This window comes from Entelurus aequoreus, linkage group LG11 (assembly GCF_033978785.1).
Source record: "Entelurus aequoreus isolate RoL-2023_Sb linkage group LG11, RoL_Eaeq_v1.1, whole genome shotgun sequence".
NCBI lineage: Eukaryota > Metazoa > Chordata > Actinopteri > Syngnathiformes > Syngnathidae > Entelurus > Entelurus aequoreus.
Genome location: NC_084741.1, coordinates 36,472,806 through 36,489,731, shown reverse-complemented (window position 1 = coordinate 36,489,731; position 16,926 = coordinate 36,472,806). Strand labels below are relative to the sequence as shown.

The 16,926-nt window shown below is 38.1% G+C and overlaps 1 protein-coding gene across 7 annotated transcripts in view; it reads right to left on the bottom strand.

Annotated features, from left to right (window-relative positions):
- fhod3b (formin homology 2 domain containing 3b) overlaps nt 1–16,926 on the bottom strand; it is a 249,433-nt gene that overhangs the window by 64,966 nt on the left and 167,541 nt on the right. The window contains exon 1 of one of the 7 annotated variants that reach the window (XM_062063112.1): nt 4,449–4,710. The exons of 5 other annotated variants lie outside the window; for them this stretch is intronic. The gene's annotated coding sequence lies outside the window, so the exon portion shown is untranslated. Of the gene's footprint in view, nt 1–4,448; nt 4,711–16,926 lie in introns of those variants that run through there. One more of the 7 variants, XM_062063113.1, reaches the window with a different exon arrangement.

The following is a 16,926-nucleotide window of genomic DNA, read 5'->3' as shown; positions in this document are numbered from 1 at the left end:
TGTTGCCATCCAAGCAACGTTACCATGGACGCCCCTGCTTATTTCAGCAAGACAATGCCAAGCCACGTGTTACATCAACGTGGCTTCATAGTAAAAGAGTACGGGTACTAGACTGGCCTGCCTGTAGTCCAGACCTGCCTCCCATTGAAAATGTGTGGAGCATTATGAATCCTAAGGCCATGTAACACAGTGGTGAACATGCCCTTTCCCAACTACTTTGGCACGTATTGCCATGAAATTCTAAGTTAATTATTATTTGCAAAAAAAAAAAAACGTTTATGAGTTTGAACATCAAATATCTTGTCTTTGTAGTGCATTCAATTGAATATGGGTTGAAAAGGATTTGCAAATCATTGTATTCCGTTTATATTTACATCTAACACAATTTCCCAACTCATATGGAAACGGGGTTTGTATATTACGTTTATCAACCGTGTCTGGAAAAAAAAAGCGTTGACCACTTCAAGTTATATATTGGATATACATATATTATGATACTTTTGGGATAGGGGGGCGTGATTTCATTTGCAATCTGGGAACGCCTCCAGAGACAAACTGACTCAGAATACGACTTAAAAGAGTTACCGTAGAACAAAATATATGCAACATTTAGCCCAAAACATATCTAAAACAATATCTAAACCACAAAGAAGTGTTTTAATTGTAGATTAAAATCATCATAGGGTCCCCTTTAAGTGGGAGTGACATGAAGAAAAGCTCTGACTTGTTTGATTAGAAGTTATCCGGGATCACTAAATCTATATGTTTGACAATTTTGTCCAGAATTTTGTAGTTCTGACAATAAAAATAAACCAACGACCAAATTCCATTGCAGAAAATGCTTGTTCTAAGAAGGCTCCAGCCCAAATAAAGGATAAGAAAATAGCATTTTATATTCAGGTCAACAGAAAACAGCACTGTAAGTGATTATGAGACATATTTGCACCACTCTCTCTAACCTTATAGGCACTTTCCTTGTTGTACTAACATGGATAACAGTAAATACTATTGCTGAGACCTGGATTTTCCCCCAGAATCTACTGTATAACAGACAACACTGGAGAATTAACAAAAAGAGAATGTGATCGCTGAGACTCTGCAGGACACCGTCCACTTCAAGCACTGATCTGAGGCCAAAAATGTTGGCCTCCATTTGGTTTAATCACGAGCAGCTCTACAATACCTCACACAAAGTATAACAATAACAACGTCTCTGCCCCCTTGTGCATGGATGTCACGTAATGAGATGCTGGCAGACGGTATGCTGCCTTCAAAGCTCAATGATTGGAATTTAAATGTATCCACCATGGGAAAAGCCAGGCCGGGGAGAAAACACATGGCCTTAAGGACAACAAGCAAAGACCGTTGGTATGAAAGAACCACAGCGGCGGTTCTGAAAGTGTTTCTTAAAGACCTCTCTGTCGTAAACCGCAGCAATTACGTTGCAAATCCGCAAAAATGTGCAGGAAGGGTTGCTCTCTGACCACTGCCAAGGTGAGAAAATCTGAGGTTTGGGTGGCAGCGCCAACATGAGTCAGCAAGCTTATCTGGGAAGATGCGTGAAATCAACACAAGAGCCTCCCTTTCCAAACTCATTCATCACTTTGCCCCCTCGGTTGGTAATTCTGAAAATGTATACAAAACTGGGTCAGTCGGACTGTCCGTCATTGCCGAGAATTTATTTTATCAGCACTTTGGGAAAGAGGCCAAATCTCCATCCCGTCCAGGCTCTTATCTGGCTGTGCTGTGCATTAGCAAGCAGCTGTACTCACAGGTCAGATGCGTGCAAGCTTCCATGTGCTCACGTTAGTTGGACAATCTTCACTCAGAGTGCTTTTTGCTATAGAAACTGTTTAATGTCCATTCTTGTTCTATTATGCCTCTGAAAGTGCGGCCAACGTCAACATTTCAACATCACATGCAATAACATTAACATCCATTTAAAGGCAAAACCCAAAATAATAGGAAGTCCATTGGAAACAACAGCTGTAAGCCACAAAGTGAAGAAATAACAGCCATAAAACCAAAACAACGAGCTGCAATACATGAAAAGATTTTAGAACTTGTAAGTGGATTTATCAGCGATGACTGAGTGCTGCCAAAAACAAGATTTTATACCTTGGAAGCTCTGAAGATTATGGACTTGTAGGTTGAACAATTCAGAACCGGACAAATTTATTGACTAAAATACGGTCAAAAATATTAACATTGGCCGCAGCAGGTTACGGACGGTGTAAAAAAAAAGAAATGAGTTCTCTGAAAGTTAAATTCCCATTATTTATCATTTCAAAACTGATTTGTAAATGACTGAATATAAGACAGCATTTCCCCCTGAACAAAACAGGTTGTTGTATATTATTTTTGTTGTATCATGCAAATCTCCAAGTGAGTCAGAGCTTTTCTCCCTATCACTCACACACAGGCCCATTTACACTGCACTCCTGTGCGCGGGGAAAGATGCAGCCCGCCAGCAGAAAGTGGATATTTCATTACAACATCTGGTTTCGGTGAGCAAAGTCTATTTTTAAACGGGCAAATTCTCTGTGCATCACTAGTTATTGACTATTATTTGCGCACTATTGTGCGCAAATAATAGACCATATGTAATATATGAATGAATATTGTGATTCCGAAGAAATAGCGATTGTTGAAAGACCATGTCAAACTACTTCCTTAACGTAAATGACCGCCATAACCACAACACCAGGGGGAGCTCCACTAACCATGTTAAACCCAGATTCCAAACTAACAAAGGTCTTAACTGTTTCTCATTCTATGCCACATCAATGTGGAATGCGCTCCCAACAGGTGTTAAAGAAATGGCATCTCTATCCTCCTTCAAAAACCGCAATTAAAGTACACCTCCAGGCAACTTCAACCCTAAACTAACACCCTCCCCGGATTGTTAATAATCAAATGTAGATACTTTTTCTTATGCTTTCTGATCTCTCTCTCTCTCTCGCTCTCTCTCTCTATGTCCACTACTTGCTGTACATATCCTACCAAGTCAGACCTACACTGTTTCAATGTCCATTTCTCTGTTCTCAATTGTTGATGACTTAAGTGATGATAACAACCAAACCTAACCCTCCACATCCCACACCCCGGATTGTAAATAATGTAAATCAATGTATATACTCTGATGATTATCTTGTGTGATGACTGTATTATGATGATAGTATATATCTGATAGTATATATCTGTATCATGAATAAATTTAAGAGTAACCGAATTAAACAAGTTGAACATCTTATTCGGGTGTTACCATTTAGTGGTCAATTGTACGGAATATGTACTTCACTGTGCAACCTACTAGTAAAAGTCTCAATCAATCAATCAAAAACCAGAATTGACGCTGTGGCGTATTTGCTTACATGTGAGTTGAAAAGTAAAGCTCCCGTATATCCACGCTGATGCCCTTGTCTCCTCTACTTAACAACCATAAAAAGATTAAAACCCTCCCAAATATATTACTCCATACATATCCATTCATATATTACTTTGCATGTTCTCCCCGTGACTGCGTGGGTTCCCTCCGGGTACTGCGGCTTCCTCCCACCTCCAAAGACATGCACCTGGGGATAGGTTGATTGGCAACACCAAATGGTCCCTAGTGTGTGAATGTGAGTGTGAATGTTGTCTGTCTATCTGTGTTGGCCCTGTGATGAGGTGGTGACTTGTCCAGGGTGTACCCCGCCTACCGCCCGAATACAGCTGAGATAGGCTCCGGCGCCCCCCGCCACCCCGAAAGGGACAAGTGGTAGAACATTTATGGATATTATATTACTTTAATTTATTTTCAGGTGAAAACCACCCTTTTTTAAGGTGTGGCGACCATATTTATTATTTTCTAATAGTAGCGACTTTCTTGTTCATTTACAGAATCTGATCAACTTCCTTTGTTTTCACTTCGAACTGCGCATGCAAGTGACTTCTGGGCCTGTGCATGTTTACACTGGACTCTGATAAAGATCACATTTTATTTGCAGTGTAATCAGTCAGCTGGAAAAATTCAGATTTAGAAAATATACGATTTGGGCCACTTTGGCCTGCAGTGTAAACGAGTCAAAGGGACCAGGGAAGATGCAACACAAAACCCGACCAGGACAAAAAAAAATCAAATGTTGGGAAAGTAAACAGAAGAGTTTATGATGTTAAGATCATGGTGATCAAGGACGCAGAGTCATCAAACAGGCCTTTTTATCTACCAATTGTTATTTCACCTATTCTAAAACAACAAGAAATTAGATTGTATAGTTGTTTTGTCTTAAAATAAGGTGTTTTCTATTTCTTGTAAAAGAGGGGTTGTCTTATATTCAGGGACATTTTATATTTGGGTTAGTCCTGGAACTGGTTTTGTTTAACTTTTAAATGTCTTGTTTTCTAATGTACAGTTTTTTGTAACATAATTCAAGCCTTTTAAACATGAAAAACAGCCATATAGTCACCATTAGACTTGTTGCAGCCAAAATTGTAGCCTTCAGTGTGTTCTACTGATTACATTACTTATCGGTAGTCCAGAGGATCCTCCAAGCAATAACGCTTTGGCCGTCGCTCGTCGCTCATCCACTACAAAACGTCCACAACCTGGAAATACTTTTGTCACATCCTGGGGAATTCCTCAAAGTTAGAACCGGGTTTCGAGTACTGAAACCACGGGCGTATGTTGTTCTGCCAAAAGTTGGTCACCTTGACAGTCGCAGCTATGACCATTAACTCTGTTGTTAGTGTTCTGTGATTTTAGCATTCTGTGATGTTAGCATTGTGTGTCCCGCGATGTCATTCCACATCATTTACATGTGGAGCGGATGATGTACTTCTTGCATCTCGTCTTTTGACATCGCTCGCGCCAAAGGCTTACCAATTTGGAGACGTGTTATTGATGAGGCAGGCGTTGGAAGATGAAGTGCACCCAAAAGTTGGTAAAATGTATTTTTGCGGTGAAGATACAGTAGCGCCATGATTAGCCGCTGTGTTGCTAGCGTTGTTCACCCTTGACACGGAAACCGGGTTGAGTTTTTGTTTATTTGGAACACGCATGCATACAACATGATACATCACAATTTCCGGTTTCTCTATTCAACATGTTCGAAAAGGAGTAGGAAGAAGCAGAGCTTTTTTAATCCTACCCCTTTTCCTTTACATAGCAGTTGCTAAAACTTTTGTTCACTTCCTGTTCTCAATTTATTCACAATATACTCCATTAGTAATAACAATAACAATAAAAAAATAAATAAATAATAATTAGTGAAGTAAGTTATATTTCATATAGTGAGATAAGTAAAACTATCTAGAAAATGAATGGATGGATGAAATAAATTTAAAATGTTTATCATGGTTCTTCTTCTTTGTACTTTGTAAACACTTTAAGTTTGAAGAGTTTCTTGAAGTGGATCATATTAGTACATTGTTTGATTCCTTTGCTTAATCCATTCCATAATTTAATTCCACATACTGATATACTGAAGGTATTAAGTGTTGTACGTGCGTACAAATGTTTGAAATTACATTTTTCTTTAAGATCATATTTCTCCTCTTTTGGTGAGAACAATTGTACATTCTTGGGTAGCAGGTTATAGTTTGCTTTGTGTATAATTTTAGCTGTTTGCAAATTCACTATGTCTTGGAATTTCAGTATTTTCGATTCAATGAATAAACGGTTTGTATGTTCTCTATATCCAACATTATGTATTATTCTAATTGATCTTTTTTGTAACACTGTTGATGAATGAAGTGTACTTTTGTAGTCATTTCCCCATATTTCTGCACAATAACTCAGATATGGTAACACTAGCGAGCAGTAGAGAATATGAAGTGATTTCTGATCTACAACATGTTTTGCTTTAATCATTATTGACGTGTTTCTTGCTACTTTATGCTGTATATTTTTTACATGAGATTTCCAGTTCATTTTATCATCAATCATTATACCTAGAAATTTGGTTTAATTCACTCTTTCAATTTCTATTCTGTCTATTTGTATTTGTGTTTGACTTTGAATATTTTTTATCAATAATTAAATAAGAAATAAGAAAATAATAAACATGTACTCTAATACATATAAGACATAAATACAACTTAATTTAACATTTAATTCAGGCAAAAAATCTGTAGAAAATGCTTAAAAAAATATATGACTTAGTAAAGCTGCAGTATTTGGAGCACGACGTGGCAATGGACGACTATAGACAGCTTATGTTTGTATGTGCAATACTACAAACCTGTCATTTTCGCCATTTCTTCCAACTAGACTCTGATTGAAAGTCTGTTTGCTGTGACAATACAAGTTTACTGCACATCCCTTACAGTTAAGTGGATAAGACATGCTCATGAATAACTTGTCCATGCGTCCAGACATTCGAGCAAGACAACTTCAGCCCGCTGCCAAAACGTCTCCAGTCTCCAAACTGACTGCCAGACCTACAAGGAGGCCACAGTAGTTACAGGAAAACAACAGGAGGATGCTTCCATTTTGGGGAAGACTACATGTCTGCCAGTGTTTGACATTTCAGTCCCTAAAGACATGCAAACAAATCAAATAGGACACAGTGATCCAGCACTGCAGACACTACTAGACTCTGCAAAATAACAGCAAGGCCTAAGCTGAGCACACATTAGATGGATTCCTTTATACTGTACATCCAAATGTGCTCTATATTTAAAGAGATACCTCAGCGCTTATAAATGAAAACTTGTTGAAAGCTCAACTGATGAGCTTGTCTACATCAAGTCCTGCAGGGAGAGACTTTGGAGGGGAGCCATAAAATGACATCCTTCCAGCAGTAAGGTCAAGAAAAAGACATGCATGTGGTAATAAAGTACAGTATAGTGCGTCTTTAGTTCCAGTGGGCTACATAACACAATTACAATACTATAACAGTGTAATTTGTTTGCAATCTGTCATCCAGCATCAATGACAAACTGCAATCATTGTAAAACTTCATAGGCAAAAAATCCTGACAGAAAAGTCGATGCAGCAACACAGGGTTGGAGGTTTGGGGGTTCGAGCATGCAGCAGCAGAATATAGGTCATGCAGGTGGGGATAAATGGCCTTCCCGTGCCAGGGGGGGATATGGAAGGGGTCTTTTGAGTTTCACATGAGATCGAGTGTGTTTTTTGTGGGGTCAGGGGGTCACTGGTATGATCACGGCTCACATCTTAACCAAAAACATGTCACCAGGTCAGGTTTTGCTTTCATGTTAAAAGGTTGCTGAGTCAAAAGCTTTTTTAGAAACGTAACGTCTTAATTGTGTTGTCAGAGCGCGGGGCGTATGGAGCCATTTGGAGAGAAACCATACCGGAGGCTAAATGTCACCGGCGGGGTTGAGAAGTTGCAGGATGAAAACATGTGCGGCGCTCATTTGCTACATTTCCTCTCACACGTGCAGTGGTTTCTGAAGACGCAATCCAATTAGAGTAACCAACCATAAACTAGAGAGCGAAAAAAGACTCAAACTTGCAAAGCAAACATATGATGTAAATGTGAAAATGCAAGCATTTTAGACGTCTGTCACGACTCTTAGGGCAACACTGATCAATAATTGGCAATTAGGAGAATAAAGTCATAATGTTAACAAGTGAATTTCATACACAAACCTAAATACACAGTGATGACTAGTGCCGCTCAAGAATCTCATCGTTTGCCTCTAGTGTTGGGACGGGACGGTACTAAAAACACGCTTTTTGGGAAAATATTGGTTATCATTTATTATAAATTGTTATCTTCAAATGGCGTTGCTTGCTAGTTTGCATGTAACAGTTCAACATTCATTCGACATTCATTCCCACATATATTCACAGATTTCTTCCGAAAAGAATAAACATTTTTTTAATTAAAACCCACTCATTCTTCTATGTTCTTTCAAAATAGGCTTTTGTCCCCCAGAAAACACATCAGATCCACCAAGTTTGTAATAGCTTTTAAAAAATAGCATAGCATATGGCATGTACAACACATTTCGGGAGAACATCCGCGCCGTAACACAACAGAACAAATACCCAGAACCCTTCGCAGCACTGACTCTTCCGGGACACTACAAGGTGTGTGTGTGTGTGTGTGTGGGGGTATATTTTGTAGCGTCCCCTAAGAGTTAGTGCTGCAAAGGGTTCTGGGTATTTGTTCTGTTGTGTTTACGTTGTGTTACGGTGCGGATGTTCTCCCAAAATGTGTTTGTCATTCTTGTTTGGTGTGGATTCACAGTGTGGCGTATATTTCTAACAGTGTTAAAGTTGTTTATACGGCCACCCTCAGTGCAACCTGTATCGCTGTTGATCAAGTATGCGTTGTATTCACGTGTGTGTTTACAGAAGCCGCCATATCTTGTGACTGGGCCGGCAAATGACGACAGCTCGTAGAGGACGTTAAAGGCAGTGCCTTTAAGGCACGCCCCCAGGACTGTGGTCCGGGTGGACTACAAGATATAATGACTGATGAACACCGTGGTTCGATAATGAAGGTTGCCTCAGCTCAAAGCCTGAGCCCCGACATTAGTGAACTAGCATCCAAGAAAAGATGCCAGGTATCTGGATTGGGCACATCAGATTAGATCAGTGTGTTGCAAACTGAGCAGTTTAAAGTCCTGAATGGTTTGTTTATTCATTTTTATTTTATTTTCAAATTTATTAGCCTGTGGAAAAAGTTAATGTTGACATTTACCTCAGAAGGCTGCAAATAGAAAAGAAGCATTCAATTTGTATTTAAATTGTAATTGATATGCCATTGATATTTTTTTATTATTATTATTTGAAACTCGATTTTGCATGTCACTATAAAGTTATATAAGCTTTGCTTGTTCAATATTCAATGCAAAACTTGTTTGGGTCCCTATTAAAAGGTTAATTTGTTCAACCTTGGCCCGCGGCTTTGTTCAGTTTTACATTTTGGCCCACTCTGTATTTGAGTTTGACACCCCTGATGTACAGCATTCAGTACATGTTTTTATGTTTTTTTTTAGCGCCACTGGCTTCGGGTGGGTTTTTTTCTGTTTGTCAGCACCATACAATGTTTGTGTATAATGTATTTAATGTAAGTGTGACATCATTATTCTTGCTAACTTTATACGCAGTGAAATCATATTGCGAGGTACCGCAGTACTCCACACTGTGAGTCACCATGAAGGAGGGGCGTACGTGAGCTATCAGGTGCATGTTGCCACCATCTTTTCCCACAATGGAAACAGTTTGTTTTTTAAACTTCATTGAAGAAAACAAATAGTTCCACTCGCCAGCTAGTCAGGATCAAGTCAGATGCAAGAAATATTTTTCAATGCTTGGCTGAACGAATGAATGAATCCCACTGACAATATGGAGGATTCTATATCCAAGCTCAAACACTTCTCCACACTGGTCTTTCAGACAAAACAGAAAATCACAAGTTTTCATGTAGAAATGTACAAATAAAACCTAAGACCCCAAATGTTTATTAATGTTATAAAAATAAATAGTATTTTCTAATGTTGTTAGAAAATACTATTTATTGTTATCACATCAATTACTATTGATTAGAACATATGAATTTAAAGGCAATAAAAATCCAAAGGCAACAGTGCTTTGCATGGCTTGAACCAAAATGCGAAATGTCTTCTTCTTGCTCGGGGCGTAATAGAAAATAATTGAGAAGCACTGCTCTCAACCCTAAATATGTCTTTGTTAATCTTTTTAAGGGAAAAAAAAATACCATTGTATATTTGGGCCTATTCCGTACATTAGATCATTGAACATCATAATGATCAAGTGTTCATGTGACACAAAATGTACTGTTTCATTGTTTGATGCAATGATTATCAATTAGTTATACTGACTGGTACACACAAGCTATGGAGATGATATCAGTAGAAAAAACTGCATTTAGTTTAGATAATAATGAGTCATTTATTGGAATATGGGATCCATTATTTAAATTTGTTTTAACTATTAAATGAACCAAAATATGACTTATTATATTTTTGTGGAAAATGTTGGACACGTGTGTTGTCAGGCTTATGAGATGCGATGCAGGTGTGAGCCACTGTGACACTATTGTTCATTTTAAATTTTTTTATTAATGTTTTTGATGATAATATCAATGAGGGATTTTTAAACACTGCTATTTTGGAATTGTTACTAGTATTGATACTGTTGTTGATGATATTCATTTTTGTTTCACTACTTTTGGATTGTTCCGTGTTGTGTTTGGGTCTCCTCTCAATTGCTCTGTTTATTGCTATTCTGAATGTTGCTGGGTCGGGTTTGGTTTTGGAATTAGATTGCATTGTTATGGTATTGTTGTGTATTGTTTTGTTGGATTGATTAATACATTCATTAAAAAAAAAAATATATATATATATGTATATATATATATATTTTTTTCTGTTATGCCACCCTGAGGAAGTCTGCACTCCACCGCGACAATAAATACCCAGTGGTATAATGTATCTATACAAATTGTTAGTAGTACACCTCTGCGTAACATTGTATCCTTATTAACATTAAGGAAAACAACACATCGATGTTTCCTCGTCTCCCACCCTTGTCACAGTGAAGCTAAGCCCAATACTTTGTCAGATTCTAGTAGGGCAAACATAATACACGTTCCCTGAGGTCACACGGGCCTCCCCTGGCATTGCACCGCACCCCCCCAGCGGGCCTATTTAAAAAAGACTGGTTTAATGCAACTTTTGTAACTTATCGCAAGTTCATGCTCACTATATTTTTTCTTACAAGATAACTTTTTTCTCAAAATGTTATACCTTATTTCTAATTAAATTTTTGATCCAGTACTTGTTCCTTAATAAACGTGATTGCATGCTTAAAAGCGGCAGAACATTCCAGGATTTCTTATACAGTACAGTAAAAGTGTATCCTCATACTGAACATGTGTCAGCCATACCTGTTTTTTCTCCCTTTTCCTTTATCATACTCTTGAGATTGCATCTCCGTCCTCTTTTATCTGCTCCCGTTCATCATTTTTGCATGCAGCGAGAGTACAGCTCACAGCTCCCATTAACAACCAGTGTGCACATGTGTTCATGCAGCCGACGTGCCACAGTAAAAAGGCTGCGACTCTGTGGAGCAGCCAGGCAGTAACACGGCCAGACGACACAATACACAGTGTTTCCGACGACAGCTTCCAGCAGCACGTTAAAGACAGCCACACCTGGACTTTCACTTAATTCTCACCAAATGGTCAAACCAGCAAGGAGCGGATTGTGTTACACTCTGTCAAGTGTATGAAAACTCTTGTCGGGGTACCTTGCACAAAAACAATCAGTCTGATGTCAAAAAGGCTTGAGCACATCAAAAACGCCGTTATGTCAACATGGATGATCTTTGGCATCAAAGTAGAGTGGTGCCTCAACTTAGGAGTATTTCACATTGTGAGCATAACTTTGAGCTACAAGCCTCCCAGCTGTTGGTTGGAGTAGGAATCGTCCACAGCCCACAACTAGAGATCGACACAATCCTGTCTTCCAAACATAAGCACTGAGAGAGTGAGTGCAAATGAGAGCGCAGAGTAAAAGAAGATACGTTAAAAACACGACCAAGCCAAGACTAGGAGAGGGATCCGGCCTGCACGCAAGCCAAGGGCGCCAATCCAAATGGCAGACATTTATCTATGAGAATATGGAGAAGCTGCCAATAATGTGTCAGTTCGTTCTGTCTCCTGACTCTACAAACTGGGCAATCAAGCATTAACCTTTCCTCACTGGGTCTTGTGCACAGACATACATATCGCTTGCCGTCAACTTTGACCTCTTTGGTCCGTCACTCAAAGACGTCCGTGTGCAACATAACAGTAACAATTCCTATTGTTACATGACGGAAAAGCAGCTGGTAAAAGATACCGCAAAAATCCGTTCCCAAATTAAATGCTGTATTATTATACTTCATAACACTACTATAACTGTTTGTAGTATGTTCTATTCATTCATTCAAACATTTTTATTACATGACAGTTTGTTTTTGAAAGGCATGTTACATGGTAAAATTGTGCTGATTTTGGGGGGAAACAACAATTGAATTAATTTAAATGCATTTTAATGGCCGACATTGATCTGAGATACAAGTGTTTTGAGTTAGAGTTGGAATCAATAGTGTACAATGTACATATTGGATCTATGCTACTGGGAATATAAATGGTAATTAATCTAATATATAACAATTAGGGCAGTCAACATTAACGTGACAACCCATGCGATAAATCACAAAAAAATGATTGTGTATAATGTATATACCCATATAAATCACAGCATTTATTTTAATCACACACGCTCCTTTAACTTTTAATATATCATTTTATTTTCGAATACCTCTATAACTGATAGTAGTAGTTCAGCTGGGATATCCTCATTTCAAAAGTACATTAACAGCCCCGAAATCTTGTTATTGTTTTCATTTTGATGTCCCGCTGTCTACTGTTGGACCAATTAGAAAGTCCGTGAGTGTGTCACATCCAGGTTGCCAGTTACGCACTGCCCTCTTCATCAAGCTACTGCCACTGGTAAAGTTACTAAACATGTCAGACCTAAGTAAATCTAAAAGGCGTTGTTACGATTCTCAACTTATTCATGACAAAGCCAGGAACAAAACGAGTATTTAGAGACGATTGAAGGCAGAGAAGATTTTTTTATCTGATGCCAAACTTGCTAATTATCTCCTTGATAGGTAAGTCAGACATTTACGTTTTCTCATTAGTTGTAATAAATGGAATTGGACATTTTGTATGTAAACTATATTGTCCAATACAGTCTATGATCTTGTCTAACAAAGCTAGTATGTTCGTGCAACGAATGCTTAGCATGCTAGCCCGGTCAATGACACATCGACATACAGGCTAACGCATACTTGCCAACCTTGAGACCTCTGATACCGGGAGGTGGGGGGTGGGGGGCGTGGTTAAGGGCGTGGTTAATAGGGGAGTATATTTACAGCTAGAATTCACCAACTCAAGTATTTCATATATATATATATATATATATATATATATATATATATATATATATATATATATATATTAGGGGTGGGGGAAAAATCGATTCGAATTCGAATCGCGATTCCGACGTTGTGCGATTCAGAATCGATTCTCATTTTTAAAAAATCGATTTTAAAAAAAAAATTAATATATATATATATTTTTTTTTATTTTTTTTTTTTTTTTTTTATTAATCAATCCAACAAAACAATACACAGCAATACCATAACAATGCAATCCATCATTGACATTATCATTAGACATTAAAATAAAAAAGAACAATAGTGGCTTACACTTGCATCGCATCTCATAAACTTGACAACACACTGTGTCCAATATTTTCACAAAGCTAAAATAAGTCATATTTTTGGTTAATTTAATAGTTAAAACAAATGTACATCATTGCAAACAGTTGACAAAACATTGTCCTTTACAATTATAAAAGCTTTTTACAAAAATCTACTACTCTGCTTTCATGTCAGCCGACTGGGGTAGATCCTGCTGAAATTCTATGTATTGAATGAATAGAGAATCCTTTTGAATCTTGGCAAAAATTTTAGCCACACGATTATCAAATGTAATAGGAAAATTAATTCATACTGACCAAACTGGCGTCATGGAAGGTCGACAATCTTCAGACAATACAAGGAAATTGTTTAATGTTATTTACTATGCTAGAAGTCTCCCTTATCCCACAGCAGTATGTACTGTTGATGCGGAGAAGGCATTCCACCGCATAAACTGGTTATTTATGTTTTGCACATTACGTAAATTTGGATTTGGAGATAATTTTATACAATCGATTAAGATGCTTTATACAAGGCCCATGGCATCAGTCAAAACCAATAATCATATTTCAGAACCTTTTTTGTTAAAAAGAGGAGTAAAACAGGGATGCCCTGCATCTGGATTATTATTTAATTTGGTTATTGAACCCTTAGCTGCAAAAATAAGAAGTGAAAATAATATTCATGGTATAAATATTGTCTCTCAGTATAATAAGCTATCGATGTATTGTGACGACATAATTTTTTTTACCTGTCACATGTTAACTCCTGTCTTCTTTATATCAATAATGTCATCACTGAATATGGCTGTTTATCAGGGTGTAACGTTAATTGGGACAAATGTGACATATTCCCACTTAATAAACACTGCAAGAAATTACAAGTTCAGAACTCCAAAATTAAATTGTATTGCATTATTATGGTATTGTTGTGTATTGTTTTCAAAAAAATAAAATAAATAAATAAATAAATAATCGTTTTTGAATCAAGAATCGTTTTGAATTGAAAAAAAAAATCGATTTTGAATCGAATCGTGACCCCTAGAATCGATTTTGAATCGAATCGTGGGACACCCAAAGATTCCCAGCCCTAATATATATATATATATATATATATATATATATATATATATATATATATATATATATATATATATATATATATTTATTTATTTTATTATACATATAAATACAATAAATACTTGAATTTCAGTGTTCCGGAGGCTATCCAGTAGATGGCAGTATTGTCCTGTTTAACTTCTCCGTTCATGAATGAGTATATCATTTCGGCCACCGTGTTCAATGGAGAAGTCTGTTCTACAAAATGTACAGGCAACATACCTCTTCCCCTTCGAACTGTCCTAGATGAACTGAAATTCTTGTTTCCATTCGTTTTGGAACTTGCAAGCGTATTTCTTCATCTTGCTCGTCGACGGCGTCGCCATGTCTGTAACTTCCTCGTTCTTCTGCTTCGTCTCCTTGTTGTGTGCGCAGTTGTGCACTCTACTCTCTAAAAGCCGTAGATGTTATGACGTCATTGGGCAGGCAAGCTGTTTATATTGTGGGAAAGCGGACGTGAGAACAGGCTGTCCCCACTCAGGTCCGCATTGAGCTGGAGGGGGCGTGGCCTCCAGCTCCGGCTGAATACCGGGAGTTTGTCGGGAGAAAATTTCTACTGGGAGGTTATCGGGAGAGGTGCTGAATACCGGGAGTCTCCCGCTAAAACCGGGAGGGTTGGCATGAATGGGCTAACGGGGGAAATATATTCCCTTTAGCCTGTATGTCGATGTGAATTCGAACTGACAGGGCAATATATATTTTGGGTATTGTCAGTGCATATTTCCTTCTCAATATGCTGACACACTGAGGAAATGGGTTCCAACATTAGCGCGGCTGTCAATATGGCAATGTGAATGTATGGAGACAGCCAAATCACATGATAAAACAATTCCTCATTTATGTTTGCATATTGTGGACTACATGTACCAAGTTATATGGCAATCTGAAACGTTTGAAACAGTAGGCTATAAGCATACCTTGGTAAAATGTCTCCTCTTTAGTTTTGGGCGTACATTTGCTCTACTTATTTTCACCAGTATAACCATTGCTAGCGTTGATTGTAGTTCCTTTTAGTCTTTGTTTTCTGATAGTACTGACAATAACCATGTGATTGCCATTTGTTGTGATATTATACGCAGGCATGACATAGTTCTTCCTGAAAATAGCCTCATTTCTGTGTACAATGTGCTGGTTAGAGATTTGTCATTGACAACATTCTTGTCTATTCAGCTATTATGGTCCCAGCACCTCAACCCCTAGTAAGAGGCAGTGGAAGTTTGAAGTTCCTTGGAGTCGCCCAGTCGATCGAGCTGGATTTGGCTGCGCATCTGGCAACCTCAGTCAAGGAGAGAGGGAGGGCACTACAAAATTTTGACCGTGATTGCAGTACCATTTCTGTCCAGATTATTACATACCGTATTTCCTTGAATTGGCGCAGGGAATATAGTATTCGCACGTCTAGAATTACTGCCGGGTCAAACTCGTTTCTCAAAATAATTAACGCATGCTTGGCCTTATCGCTGGTTTATTATTGAAGCCGAATCAAATTCGTTTCGCAAAATATTAATTTTATTATCGCATGTCTATAATTTTCACCGGGTCAAACTCGTTTCGCAAAATATTTAGCATATGTCTAGAACTTCCACCGGGTCAAATTCGTTACGTCACGAGTGACGCATCTGTCCTCATTTTCAAAATGGAGGAAGCTGCTTTCAGTAGTTTACAATCGCACAAAGGAAAAAAGATAAAGAGCTATTCAGTAGGATTTAAGGTCCAAGCTATTGAATACCGGTACAGTATGCTAAAGAGAACAGTAAGCAGCTATGTTTTATTAATATACCGTAGCTGCGTGTGTGAAATACTGTATAAGTCATTAAATGACTCCCGCCTCCTGGTGGTAGAGGGCGCTGCCGCGCTAGTGATCCTTCTTGCGACTTCCGGTACTGCAGAAGAAGTGAACACACGCAGCAAGAGATTTTTTTTCTTCCTTCTAACATGGAGGATTACATACCGGTATCTAAAAACAGTTTTCTAAACTGGACTTTCAATGGAAGCAGGAGGTAATAATTAAAGGAATATCTCCATCGAGACAGAGACTTTTAAAACAGAAAAAAAGAAAATAATGAAGACTTCTATACACAAGTTATCTATGCTTTTGGTCAGAAGGAGCTGCAGATGGACTCCATTTATAAGTACAGGTAAGACCATAATAACGTTTTTTTTAATTAAATGTGCTTTTCATGATGGTATGCTTACATCACACTCAAAGCGCACGCCTAAATTTTATGGATTCCTTTTGGTAAACGCCGGAGTGAGAAGAGGTTTTAAAATAATTACCGCATGCACGGCCATCCCGCCGGTTTCCGGTAAACGCAGGAGTGACAGGAGGTTTTAAATTAATTAACGCCCCTGCGGCTATTCAAGGAAATACGGTATGGCTCATTTAACAGCGGATGGTTACCTGAAAGGCAGGTAGGTTGTTATAATGTCAGTGATCAGGTTGATGCAAACGTCAGTCCAAAGATGAGTGAGGAGACCTGCTGGTGTGCTCACTGGCCAAGTTTGCTTTAATATAAAGCTGACTGGACTTTTTTGAGCTTTTCGCTTTTGTGGTTGCATGTGTTTATTATT